At 38.9% G+C, this 12374-nt stretch overlaps 1 long non-coding RNA gene across 1 annotated transcript in view; it reads left to right on the forward strand.

The window, feature by feature from the left end:
* LOC110266342 overlaps nt 2292-12374 on the forward strand; it is a 26488-nt gene continuing 16405 nt past the window's right edge. The window contains exon 1 of the long non-coding RNA XR_002353601.1: nt 2292-2450. This is a non-coding gene — a long non-coding RNA (uncharacterized LOC110266342). The remainder of the gene's footprint in view (nt 2451-12374) is intronic.

Genomic DNA, 12374 nt, shown 5'->3' on the forward strand with positions numbered 1-12374 from the left:
TGAACATCAAGAACATATTTTTGAAAATTTTTAATGCAAAGAAAACATGCAAGATACCAAACTTAGAAATCTTTAATGCTTAGACTCTATGGATGCAAGAATGCATATGAGAAATACCATACAACACAAAACAAGAAAACATCAAGATCAAACAAGAAGACTTACCAAGAATAACTTGAAGATCATGAAGAACACTATGAATGCATGAATTTTTCGAAAAGTGCAAGATGAATATGCAATTGACACCAAACTTTAAATCTGACTCAAGACTCAAACAAGAAATACAAAATATTTTTTTTATTTTTATGATTTTATGATTTTTTTTTCTTTTAATTTTTTCAAAAATCATTTTGAAAAAGAAAAATAAGGATTCCAAAATTTTTAATATGAATTCCAGGAATCTTATGCTCTTTAGTCTAAAGCTCCAATCAAAGGGTCAGGCATGGCTTAATAGCCAGCCAAGCTTTAGTATGTAACATGAGAGTAATTCATTCAATTTTAAGCCAAAACCTCAGTCCAAAAGAATTTAGACATGGCTCTACAGCCAGCCATGCTTCAACATGCTTCATGAAACACTAGAATTCATTCTTAAAAATTCTGAAGAAAAATATATTTTTGAAAACATTTTTATTTTAAAATTTTTTTTTTCGAAAACAGATGAGAAATTTTTAAAAGGTTTTTGAAAAATTTTTGAAAATAAAACAAAAAGAAAGTTACCCAATCTGAGCAACAAGATAAACCGTCAGTTGTCCAAACTCGAACAATCCCCGGCAACGGCGCCAAAAACTTGGTGCACGAAATTGTGATCTCTGGTAATGGCTCCAAAAACTTGGTGCTCTAATCTCAATTCATAATTTGTCACAACTTCGATACAACTAACCAGCAAGTGCACTAGGTCGTCCAAGTAATAAACCTTACGTGAGTAAGGGTCGATCCCACGGAGATTGTTGGTATGAAGCAAGCTATGGTCACCTTGTAAATCTCAGTCAGGCGGATATAAATAGTTATGGAGTTTTCAAAAATAAATAATAAACTAAGGATAGAAATACTTATGTAAATCATTGGTGAGAATTTCAGATAAGCGCATAGAGATGCTTTCGTTCCTCTGAACCTCTGCTTTCCCACTGTATTCATCCAATCAGTCTTACTCCTTTCCATGGCTGGCTTTATGCAAGGGCATCACCGTTGTCAATGGCTACATCCCATCCTCTTGTGAAAATGGTCCAAATTCTCTGTCACAGCACGGCTAATCATCTGAGGTTCTCGATCATGCTGGAATAGGATTCACCCTCCTTTTGCGTCTGTCACTACGCCCAGCACTCGCGAGTATGAAGCTCGTCACAGTCATTCAATCCCTGAATCCTACTCGGAATACCACAGACAAGGTTTAGACTTTCCGGATTCTCATGAATGCCGCCATCATTCTAGCTTACACCACGAAGATTCTAATTAAGAGATCTAAGAGATACTCATTCAATCTAAGGTAGAACGGAAGTGGTTGTCAGGCACGCGTTCATAAGGAATGATGATGATTGTCACGTTCATCACATTCAGGTTGAAGTGCGAATGAATATCTTAGAAGCGAAATAAGATGAATTGAATAGAAAAACAGTAGTACTTTGCATTAATCTTTGAGGAACAGCAGAGCTTTTCTGGCGTTTAACTCCAGACAGCAGCGTAGAACTGGCGTTCAACGCCCTTTTACGTCGTCTAAACTCGGCCAAAGTATCGACTATTATACATTGCTGGAAAGCCCTGGATGTCTACTTTCCAATTCAATTGGAAGCGCGCCAGTTTGAGTTCTGTAGCTCCAGAAAATCCACTTTGAGTGCAGGGAGGTCAGAATCCAACAGCATCAGCAGTCCTTCTTCAACCTCTGAATCTGATTTTTGCTCAAGTCCCTCAATTTCAGCCAGAAAATACCTGAAATCACAGAAAAACACACAAACTCATAGTAAAGTCCAGAAATGTGAATTTAACATAAAAACTAATGAAAACATCCCTAAAAGTAACTAGATTATACTAGAAACATACTAAAAACAATGCCAAAAAGCGTATAAATTATCCGCTCATCACTTACCTTTGGGAGTAAGTTCGTCTTTTCTGGTTTGTTTTTAGTAGAATGTCAGTTACTTGAAGGAATTATGTCACCATTATTGCTTGTAAATAAACTAAGAGAACTATAGTAGCTAACAAAGTTTGACCTAGCAGTAAGAGGAGGGTAACTTATTCCTTTAGCCTATAATCTCCTAATTAGTCCTAATTATGCCAGTGAATTTTTTCTGTTGATAGTTTATTTAATGCTTTATTGTCATAATGAGTTCTTCTTTATTCCTTCCTCCAGCTACTTGGAACTTCTCACAAATGCCTTGGACCATGAAAATTGGTCACTGGTTCAATTCCTCATGTCATCTTCTTACAGTGGATATGGCACCTCCAGCTTGCAACAAGTAAACAACTAAACTATTCCTGGTTTTACCATTCTTGTGATTGTTGCTGTAGAATATTACATTACAACTTGCAATTCAGTGTAGTACCATGATGGGGGAAAATCGTCAGTAAAGAATTTCACAAAAGTAATCGCATTGCAAGTATAGATCTAAACTGACAATTAAACCTCAATCAAATTTAATTTGTTTGTCACTTAAGCAAACCCAATAAAATTAACCAAAGTATTAAACCCCAGGTCGTCTCTCAAGGAATTGCAGGGAAGTGTAGTTATTATTGGTTATGGGAAAGTATCTTTTTGGGTTTTGAAATAAGGAACAAGTAATGTAAATAGCAAGGAAATAAAATAACAACTAAGAAAAGTCCTAGCAAGGATTGATAATCGGAATTCCTATCCCCATTATCATAGTCACTTGTGATAGTAATTGCCTTTTTGCTCTCACTTAGTTAACCTCTAACAATTGAAGGTAAGTCAAGTGAGAAAATCAACTTGAATTCACAAGTCCTAATCAAAGACTGGAGTTAGTAAAGCTCAAGCTAATTAGCAAGTTTCAATCACCAACCAACAAGAGACTTATGATGATTCAAGAGTCTCCAATTAATCAATTCAAGCTAAGAATATAAAAATCTAACTTAAAACCCTCCAAAGCATTTTATCAAACACTTGGAAGGCACAACATAAAAACATAGAAAACTAACAAGGAATATTAAATCTAAACAACTAATTGCAAACATCAATAATAACAAACGAAGAAAGGAATAATAATTATGAAATACCTCAAATTGTATTAAATAGAAAATTGAATCTAACATGAGAATTCATAAACTAAAATAGCAACATAAAGTAATCAACAAGAGAAATAAATAAACTAGAAAGCTAGAACAATTAAAAGTAGAAGGGAGACTAAATTGAAATAAGATAGAATTCAGAAATTGAAAAGGAAAAAAACTAAGAATCCTAAAACCTAGAGAGAGGAGAGAGCCTGTCTCTCTCTCTAGAAAATTACATCTCAAACCTAAAATTATGTGAATGAAAGTTGAATGAATGATTCCCCCACTATGCAGCCTCTATTCTGTGTTTTCGGGCTTGGAACTGGGCCAAAAGGAGCCCAGAAATCGCCCCCAGCGTCTTCTGTGTAATGTAGCACATGACGCTCTGTCATGCGTATGCGTCGTCCACGCGTACGCATTGCTTGACAAAAATCCTTGTCACGGGTACATGTCGTTCGTCTTCTATGCCAGTCACGCGTATGCGTCGCCCACGTGTACGTGTCACTGCCAGCTTCTCAAAACACCATTTTCTTGTGTTCCTTCCACTTTTGCATGCTTCCTTTCCATCCTCTAAGCCATTCCTACCCTATAAACCCTGAAAACACTCAGCAAACATATCACGACATTGAATGGTAATAAGAGGGGATTAAAATTAGCAAATTTAAGGCCAAAGAAGCATGTTTTTAATCATAACATAAAATTAGGAAGGAAAATGTAAAACATGCGAATTATATGCATAAGTGTGAGAATAATTGATAAGATCCGCTCAATTCAATACAAAATAAACCATAAAATAGCGGTTTATCAATCTTCCTACACTTAAACATTAGCATGTCCTTATGCTAAGCTCAAGAGAACCAAAAGAGCGAAGGCAAAATGGTAGAACTTATGGAATGCAACCTATCTAGATGCAAGCTACCGACATGCATCATGCTATTCTAATTACTATCTATTTATACATATATAAGCATATATGTGGTCAAAGTGAGTTAAATTTCCAAGAAATCATATATGCACAATCAAGGGCTAAGTCAATCATATTAAAGCACATTCACAATTGAGTTGAGTTAATCAAAAGAGTTCACAAACTTGCAAGACAAGCAATGATCAAATATGGGCATATGGAAAATGAGCAATTGAACCCTCACTGGATTTGTATATGCACTCTAATCACTCAACTGTTTGGGGTTAAACCACTCAAATCTCCTCTAATCATGCTTTCTAAAACTTTGTTCTTCATCTAACCAATCAACAATTATCAAGTGTACAAATGCAAATATCATGAGGGCTTTTCAAGGTTGTAATGGGGCTAAGGTAAGGGTGAGGATATATGTATGGCCAAGTGAGCTATCATATGAATCTTTGACTAACCTAAATTCTCACCTAACACATATACATTCTCTATACAATTCTAAAGTCAAGCTTAGCCACCTAAAATCTCACTTTTGTATATTTCACATATTCATGTATCAATTTAATTCCACCACATATGCATTGATCTTTTTATTGAACTTAACAATTTTTTTATTTTTTAATATATATATATATATATATATATATATATATATATATATATGAAAGCATAATATATCAATGCATATGGTTTTTATAATTTTACACGAGTAAGCACCCAAATTCTCAATATTTGTCAATAAAACAAAACACATTCTCATCAACCAAAGTTCCCACATTTCCCCACACTTAGTTGACACACACTATCTTAAGCTAACCAAAGATTCAAATAGGGTAATTAATTGTTTTTCCGCTTAAAATAGTGATGTGGTAATATAACGAACAAAAAGGGGGTTACAAGGCTCAAAGTGGCAAACAAAGGTAAATGAAAGGGTAAGCTATTTGGGATAAGTGAGCTATAATCAAATGATGGCCTCAATCACATATAAGCATGAACATACACTAAATAATGGACATATAGAATGGAAGAAACCAAAGATTGCAATCATAGAGAAGAAAACACACAAGAATAAAAATCATGGCTAAATAATGTAACCATGCAATTAAGTTCAAAAACTCACGGGTTGTGTGTTCTTAGCTGAAAAACTATATTCCAAACTATTTATATATATCATGCAAGTTTTAAAAAGTTTTAACTCAAATCAATGTGAATCTTAAATGCCTTTTCTAAGAAAAATGAATTTCTTGAAAATTTTAACAAATTGACCAACATTTATTATTATATATATATACTAAATGAAATGTTGTGATTATGAAAAGCTAAAAGTTTTTAGTTTACTCCCTATTTTCAATCAAGCCAAATTCTCATGTCAAAAGGGTAAACTAAGCTCAATAATCCACATTTTTCCAAATTACAACTAATAAACTAAAAGTGCAATTCAAGCTAAATATCTAAGATATATACAAGCCCAAAGTGCAAAATGCAACAAAGTAAAAATAAACAAAAGTACAATAAAATAAAAATGTGCAAGTACTAAAAGAAAAATAAAACAAAATAAAGCAAAATAAAATAAAAATCTGAAATAGTTCACCAAAATATAGTCCGCCGGAGACGGCGACCTCCCCACACTTAAATAACAGCATCGTCCTCGATGCTCTCAATCAAGCCGGGTGAGCGAGGTCAACGTCTGCATCTCTATCATCGCCTGTCGAAGGATGTGCCTCTGGCTCTATCGGCTGTGGCTGTACAGGTGCCTGTGGCAATGTAGGATGCTCAGGCTGCGTCTCTTCCTGTTGGGCCTCCTCCTGCTCATCCTCCTCCTCCTCAGAGTGATCCGAGAGTGTATCGGGCTCAGAGGGGATGTCAGTATGCCCCGATGTCACAATCAGCTTCAGATGTGCATAGCGTCACTTGTTGCGATGCTCAGACTGCTCATAACGTCACAACAAACGCCGCTCCATCCGATCCATGCACTCAAAGAGATGCCACACAAGACGGTAGACCGGCTGTGATGCAGATGAAGGTGCTGATCGAGATGGTGCAGATGGTCCTGCTAGAGCTGAAGAAGTAGTCGGCTCAGTAGCTGCTGCGATGGCTGCTCGGTCTCTGCAACAAGCTACTAGGCGGTCACCAAACTAGTCACCCCAAGGGATAACCTTCTCCTTACCATGAGCGGCTGGTGCCTCATCGCCCTGCTCCCAGGGTACCTCAGCCTAGTGAGCTAGCTGTGTGACCAAACAAGCGAATGGTAGGTTGCCTCTGATATTGGCCCGGTATATGTATCTCCTAATGAGGCATGGAAGGTATAGTTCCTTCTCCTCTAAGACACACCAAATCAGAATTATCATATCAGCTGGGACCTCAGTAGCATGAGTACTGGGCATGACATAGGTACATAGAATCTGTTGCCACAACTTGGCTTCTTTCGTCAAATAGTCGAACTTAGTGCCTCTCGGAGTCTCTTTCTTGGATCCTTGCTCCCAAGGGGTATCAGGAACGGCAACCGTATGATGCACTGCGTCCCAATCAAAAGTCATGCATTTATAATCCTCCTCGGACTAATGGAAGGCATCTTTATCACTGATCATAGGCTGAAAGTGGAGGATGTCCTCAATAGCCTCCTCTGTAACCAGAATCTGCCTATCTCTGAGATGAACGACATCAAGGGTCACTCGGTAGTAATTGCAATAGAACTCCCGGATCCAAGTCTCGTTTACTCGTACTAGCTCTCTGTCAAGAAAGAACCAACCCCTCTCCGTAATCTGACGCTCAATATACGGCTTCAGATTGAAGGGTACATCTAGTCTCTTTTCCACAATGAGGTTCTTCTTATCAAAGTGCTCAAATCTGAGCTCACAGTATAGGTTGGCAAACTTATATGGGTTGTTAGAAGGCGTAGCTTGGTCAGCCTTATCCTTCTCATTAAGCTTCCGCTCAGATAAGCCTGAGGTCGCCGGTTCAATGGATGGCTGCGACCTTTTCCTCTTACTTGAGGTAACCTTGGCTTTGCCTTTCCCTCTGTCAGAAATCCTAAAAACAGAAATTACAGGATACAGAATATTAAATAAAGCAGAAGAAAGAAAAGTAGGTAAATAAGCAAACAGACAGAAAGCCATAAACAGAAGGGTATTGACCTAACTTGAAACAAAATTAAAAATAGAAAAGAGGTTCAAAATCACTTGGTCAATCAAGGTTCTGTTTGACACAGAATTTCGTCAAATAGTGCCTTGTTGCCATCAAGCAAGTAGTTCAGATAAAGGGAAGCAAAGAAGGGGTGGAAATACTAGCCGACCAATTTATGAATTGAATTTGGCAGTAATCAAGTAGGAATAAAGTCAAAATGTGCTAAATTCAGTTCATAATTGGAAATTAATAGCATAAAGATTTTAGAAAAATTTGACAGCATTTTGGTAGTAATTTGAGCATTCCCGGATTAAAACAGCAGTAAACAACAAGTCATATGAATTTAGAGGAATTCAAACAGATGCAGCGAGCAGTAATTCCATATGATTCAGATAACATTAAGCAAAACAAAACAGCTCAAAATAGCATAGCAGCATTCCTTCATTGAGAATGAACAAAAATAATGACTTGAAACACAGCACCATTTTGAAATCAGCCACCAACAAGAAAAAGCAATAATTTATAACCGGGCAGCATTCATTTCTTTGAATTTAACAACCAATCATAAGTATTCAACATGAATTCACACAATGAAGGTCACATTGAAACAAGAACTCAGCAGCAATAACAACTTAATTTCATATATTGAGGAAAAATCATCACTGCATAAGCAACCATTAACAATATCTAACAGCTAGTTCATTCCAAAGAGCCATGAACAAAAGCACAGCAGCAAGAAACAACAGTAATTGATTCAGTCAGTAGTCCTTTCATTGAGCTCAATAACTACTCCACAAGCAATCAACACAAATCCAAACAAATGCACCTAACTGAATCAAATGATTAAGTTCAAACTAAAACAAGAATTGCAGCAGCAGTAATAATGCAAATGCAGAAATTTCTCAAAATTTATGACTGCACAAACAACATTCTGGACTCATCCAAACAATGGCAATCAGCAAGAACATAGCAGCAATCGCAATTAACAGTGTGATGAACATGAACAAGAATACAGTAGCAGTAAACAATCCAGTTCCAAGGGGCAAATACAGGGGCAATCCGTTCCCAAACACCAGCAGTAACAAGAAGAGACCTAAATCCACTATCCACGCCAGATTCTCTAACCACCTAATCAACTAACATGCATTTCAAACTAGCTAATTCTAATAGAAATTAAACTAAGTGAACTAAATTACTTAAACATGATAGTAAAAATATGAAAAATACAAAGAACAGAGGCAGGGGAACCTGGGAGAAGCAGAAGTGGTAGAAGAAGGGAAATGAGGGGTGGAGCAGAGTAATGCCGGCCCAGAGGTGGCGGCTGCACAGCGGCGCGGTGGCTGGCCGCGGCGGTGCTTGGTGAAGGCGGAGGGAATGGGCGGACGGACAGAGAAGAGGATAGAGAAAAGAAGGGGGTAGAGAGGGAGAAGAGTGGTCAGCGGCAGCTCGGGGTCGCCGGTGGTGGCTGATGGAGGGTGGTTATGGTTGCTTGAGTGGTGGTGGTAATGGAGGTTCTGTGTTTTGGAGGGAGGAGAGGAGAAATGGAACGATGGAGATGGAAGGGTAAGCGACGCGAATGGCTATGGCTCACGCGTCTAGGGTGTTAGTGAATTCAAACCCACGCGTGCGCGTCACTGACGCGTACGCTTGGGTGGAGAGAAACAAATGTGACGCGTATGCGTAAAGCACGCGTAGGCGTCGGTCGGAATTGTGCTAATGCACAATTCCACCGCCGTTTTCGCACAACTCTGTTCATTTTGTTGATATTGCGAACCAGAATGTGACGCGTGCGCGTCATCGACGCGTCGATTGCAGTTTTTTTTCTGACACCTAAACCATGAATTAAACGAAATAAACATATTTAAAAACAAAAATAAAAAATTTAACTTATTACTAATATAAATAAAAGGGAAATTAGAAAGAATTTACCATGGTGGGGTGTCTCCCACCTAGCACTTTTAGTTAAAGTCCTTAAGTTGGACATTTAGTGAGCTCCTTGTCATGGTGGCTTGTGCTTGAACTCATCTTGAAACTCCCACCAATGCTTCGACTTCCAATAAGCTCCTACCTTTCCAAGTGAGTTCACCAAGCCTTGAGGAAGTTCTTCACAAGCTTTGAGCTCCCAAATATGATTCTCTTGTATGCCCGGATCCCAAATCTTGTTTCTACACCCGTCTTGAGGTTGATCATCTTTCTTCCAACCGGGCGGCAAGCACTCCGAATTCTCTATGAAGTACGAAACTCTTCTCTTAGATCCAACCAAATGTTCACTAGTCCCACCCTTGCATCTAGCTCTTGAAGTCTCAACCTTGATGAGCCTTGATTTGTAACTCCAACGACTAAACATCCTTCTCTTATGCTTAATACCACAAAGTCTCCTAAGTTGACCATCCGTTTCAAGAATACCGTACTCAAGTGGGACGGTAAAGCGAATAGAGATAAGTTTTACCCACTCGAGTGAAGGAGTAGATAGCTACCTAAGTAGAGAAGTTTCCAACGTCCGTGACAAAGCATACTCAACTCCTGTCCATCCTTTCCGAAGGACTTCCACTTCATCATCATTCTCAAACTCACTCAGAGAAGGTTCTTCATACCCACGGAGTTCATTTGCAGATGTAGATTCAGCACTAGGAAGACTTGACTCATGATCATCATCACCAAGGGAATTCGCTTCTTGATCTATCCCCTCCAATTCTTCATAGGGAATATGCTATGGAGGTCGTGCACTAGCCTCCTTGACATTAAATTCAAGCTTCTTGGAGGAATACTCCACAATTCTAGATTCCCATGGAGGTTTAGCATCTCCTAAGTCTTCGACCGTTTCTTTCTCTTCGACTATTACGGCTTCCTCCACTTGTTCTAATACAAAGTCATGTTCCTCATTGTCCACCGGAGTTTCTAGTGTCTCCTTCATGCTACGCTCTTCTATTGATTCTTCACATGTAGCTGTGGGAGTATTTTGAGTGTCGAAGCGCAGAGAGGCTAAATTACCTACTACCTCGGTCAAGGTAGTTATGAACTCTTGTGTCGTCCTTTGCATCTCTCTTTGCTCTTGAAGAAGAACACTTAGAGTGTCATCCATTGGAGATTGGGGTGGATATGCGGGTTCATTGATAAACCCATATTTCATGATATATTTTGTGCTTAATCTGAGTGATTTATTCAATCCTTCACCCACTTATTCATATTAACTGCATGGTTTTACTTTCCCTTTCTTATTATGTGATGTATGTGAAAAAGATGTTTCCTATGCTTTAAAATTAATTATTTTAATTACCTTTATTTCCATTCGATGCCGTGATTAGTGTGTTGAGTAGTTTCAGATCTTCTAAGGCAGGAATGACTCAAAGGATGGAAAGGAAACATACAAAAATGGAAGGAAAGCACAAAACGGAGTTTTTGGAGAAACTGGCAGCCACGCGATCGCATGGACGACGCGGCCGCATGCTAGTGCGAAGAGAGCGCGACGCGAACGCGTGACTGACGCCATCGCGCGCCTCGAGCGAAACACATATGACGTGGTCGCATGATTGACGCAACCACATGCCAAGAAAAACTCCGAATGACGCGACCGTGTGACCCACGCGGACGCGTGACAGAGGCCTGGTACGCGGAATCGTGATTACACTTTAATTATGTAAAATTCATTGCTCTTTCTTTCCCTGGAAATGGTGCCAAAAACATGATGCCAAGACCATGGTTCACAACTCCGTGTAACTAACCAGCAAGTGCACTGGGTCGTCCAAGTAATACCTTACGTGAGTAAGGGTCGAATCCCACGGAGATTGTTGGTATGAAGCAAGCTATGGTCACCTTGCAAATCTCTAAGAGATACTCATTCAGTCGAAGGTAGAACGGAAGTGGTTGTCAGACACGCGTTCATAGGGAATGATGATGATTGTCACATTCATCACATTCAGATTGAAGTACGAATGAATATCTTAGAAGTGAAATAAGATGAATTGAATAGAAAACAGTAGTACTTTGCATTAATCCTTGAGAAACAGCAGAGCTCCACACCTTAATCTATGGTGTGTAGAAACTCTACCGTTAAAATTACATAAGTGAAAGGTCCAGGCATGGCCGAGATGGCCAGCCCCCAAAACGTGATCAATAGATCAAAAGATAATCCAAAGATGCTAAGATGATCCAAAGATGGTCAAAAAGACGTCTAATACAGTAGTAAAAGGTTCTATTTATAATAAACTAGCTACTAGGGTTTAAAGTGTAAGTAATTGATGCATAAATCCACTTCCGGGGCCCACTTGGTGTGTGCTTGGGCTGAGCTTGAGTGTTGCACGTGTAGAGGTCCTTCTTGGAGTTGAACGCCAGTTTTTGTGCCAGTTTGGGCGTTCAACTCTGGTTTTGGCTCCTTTTCTGGCGCTGGACGCCAGATTTAGGCAGAAAGCTGGCGTTAAACGCCAGTTTACGTCGTCTATAAGAAGCATTGTCACCACATCAATATAATTAAACTAAGTTCAAGGATAAATTCGAAACTCATGTACTTCTTGTTCTTTAGAATTAAAACATTTTTTTTTAAGAGAGGTGATGGATTCATAGGACATTCATAACTTTTAGACAGCGTTACTAACTACTAATGATCATGTAATGAAGACACAAACATAGATAAGCACATAACATAGAAAACAAAAAACAGAAGAGATAAGAACAAGGAATGAATCCACCTTAGTGATGGTGGCGTTTCCTTCTTGAGGAACCAATGATGTCCTTGAGCTCTTCTATGTCTCTTCCTTGTCTTTGTTGCTCCTCCCTCATTGCTTTTTGATCTTCTCTTATTTCATGAAGCATGATGGAGTGCTCTTGATGTTCCACCCTTAGTTGTCCCATATTGGAACTCAATTCTCCTAGGGAGGTGTTGATTTGCTCCCAATAGTTTTGTGGAGGAAAGTGCATTTGAGGCATCTCCGGGATCTCATGGTGATGAGCTTCATACGCCTCTTGAGCTCCATGAGTGGACTCTCTTGCTTGCTCCATCTTTTTCTTAGTGATGGGCTTGTCCTCTTTGATGAGGATATCTCCCTCTATGTCAATCCCAGCCGAATTGCATAGGTGGCAAATGAGGTGAGGAAAGGCTAACCTTGCCATAGTGGAAGACTTA

This window comes from Arachis ipaensis, chromosome B09 (assembly GCF_000816755.2).
Source record: "Arachis ipaensis cultivar K30076 chromosome B09, Araip1.1, whole genome shotgun sequence".
Classification (NCBI taxonomy): domain Eukaryota; kingdom Viridiplantae; phylum Streptophyta; class Magnoliopsida; order Fabales; family Fabaceae; genus Arachis; species Arachis ipaensis.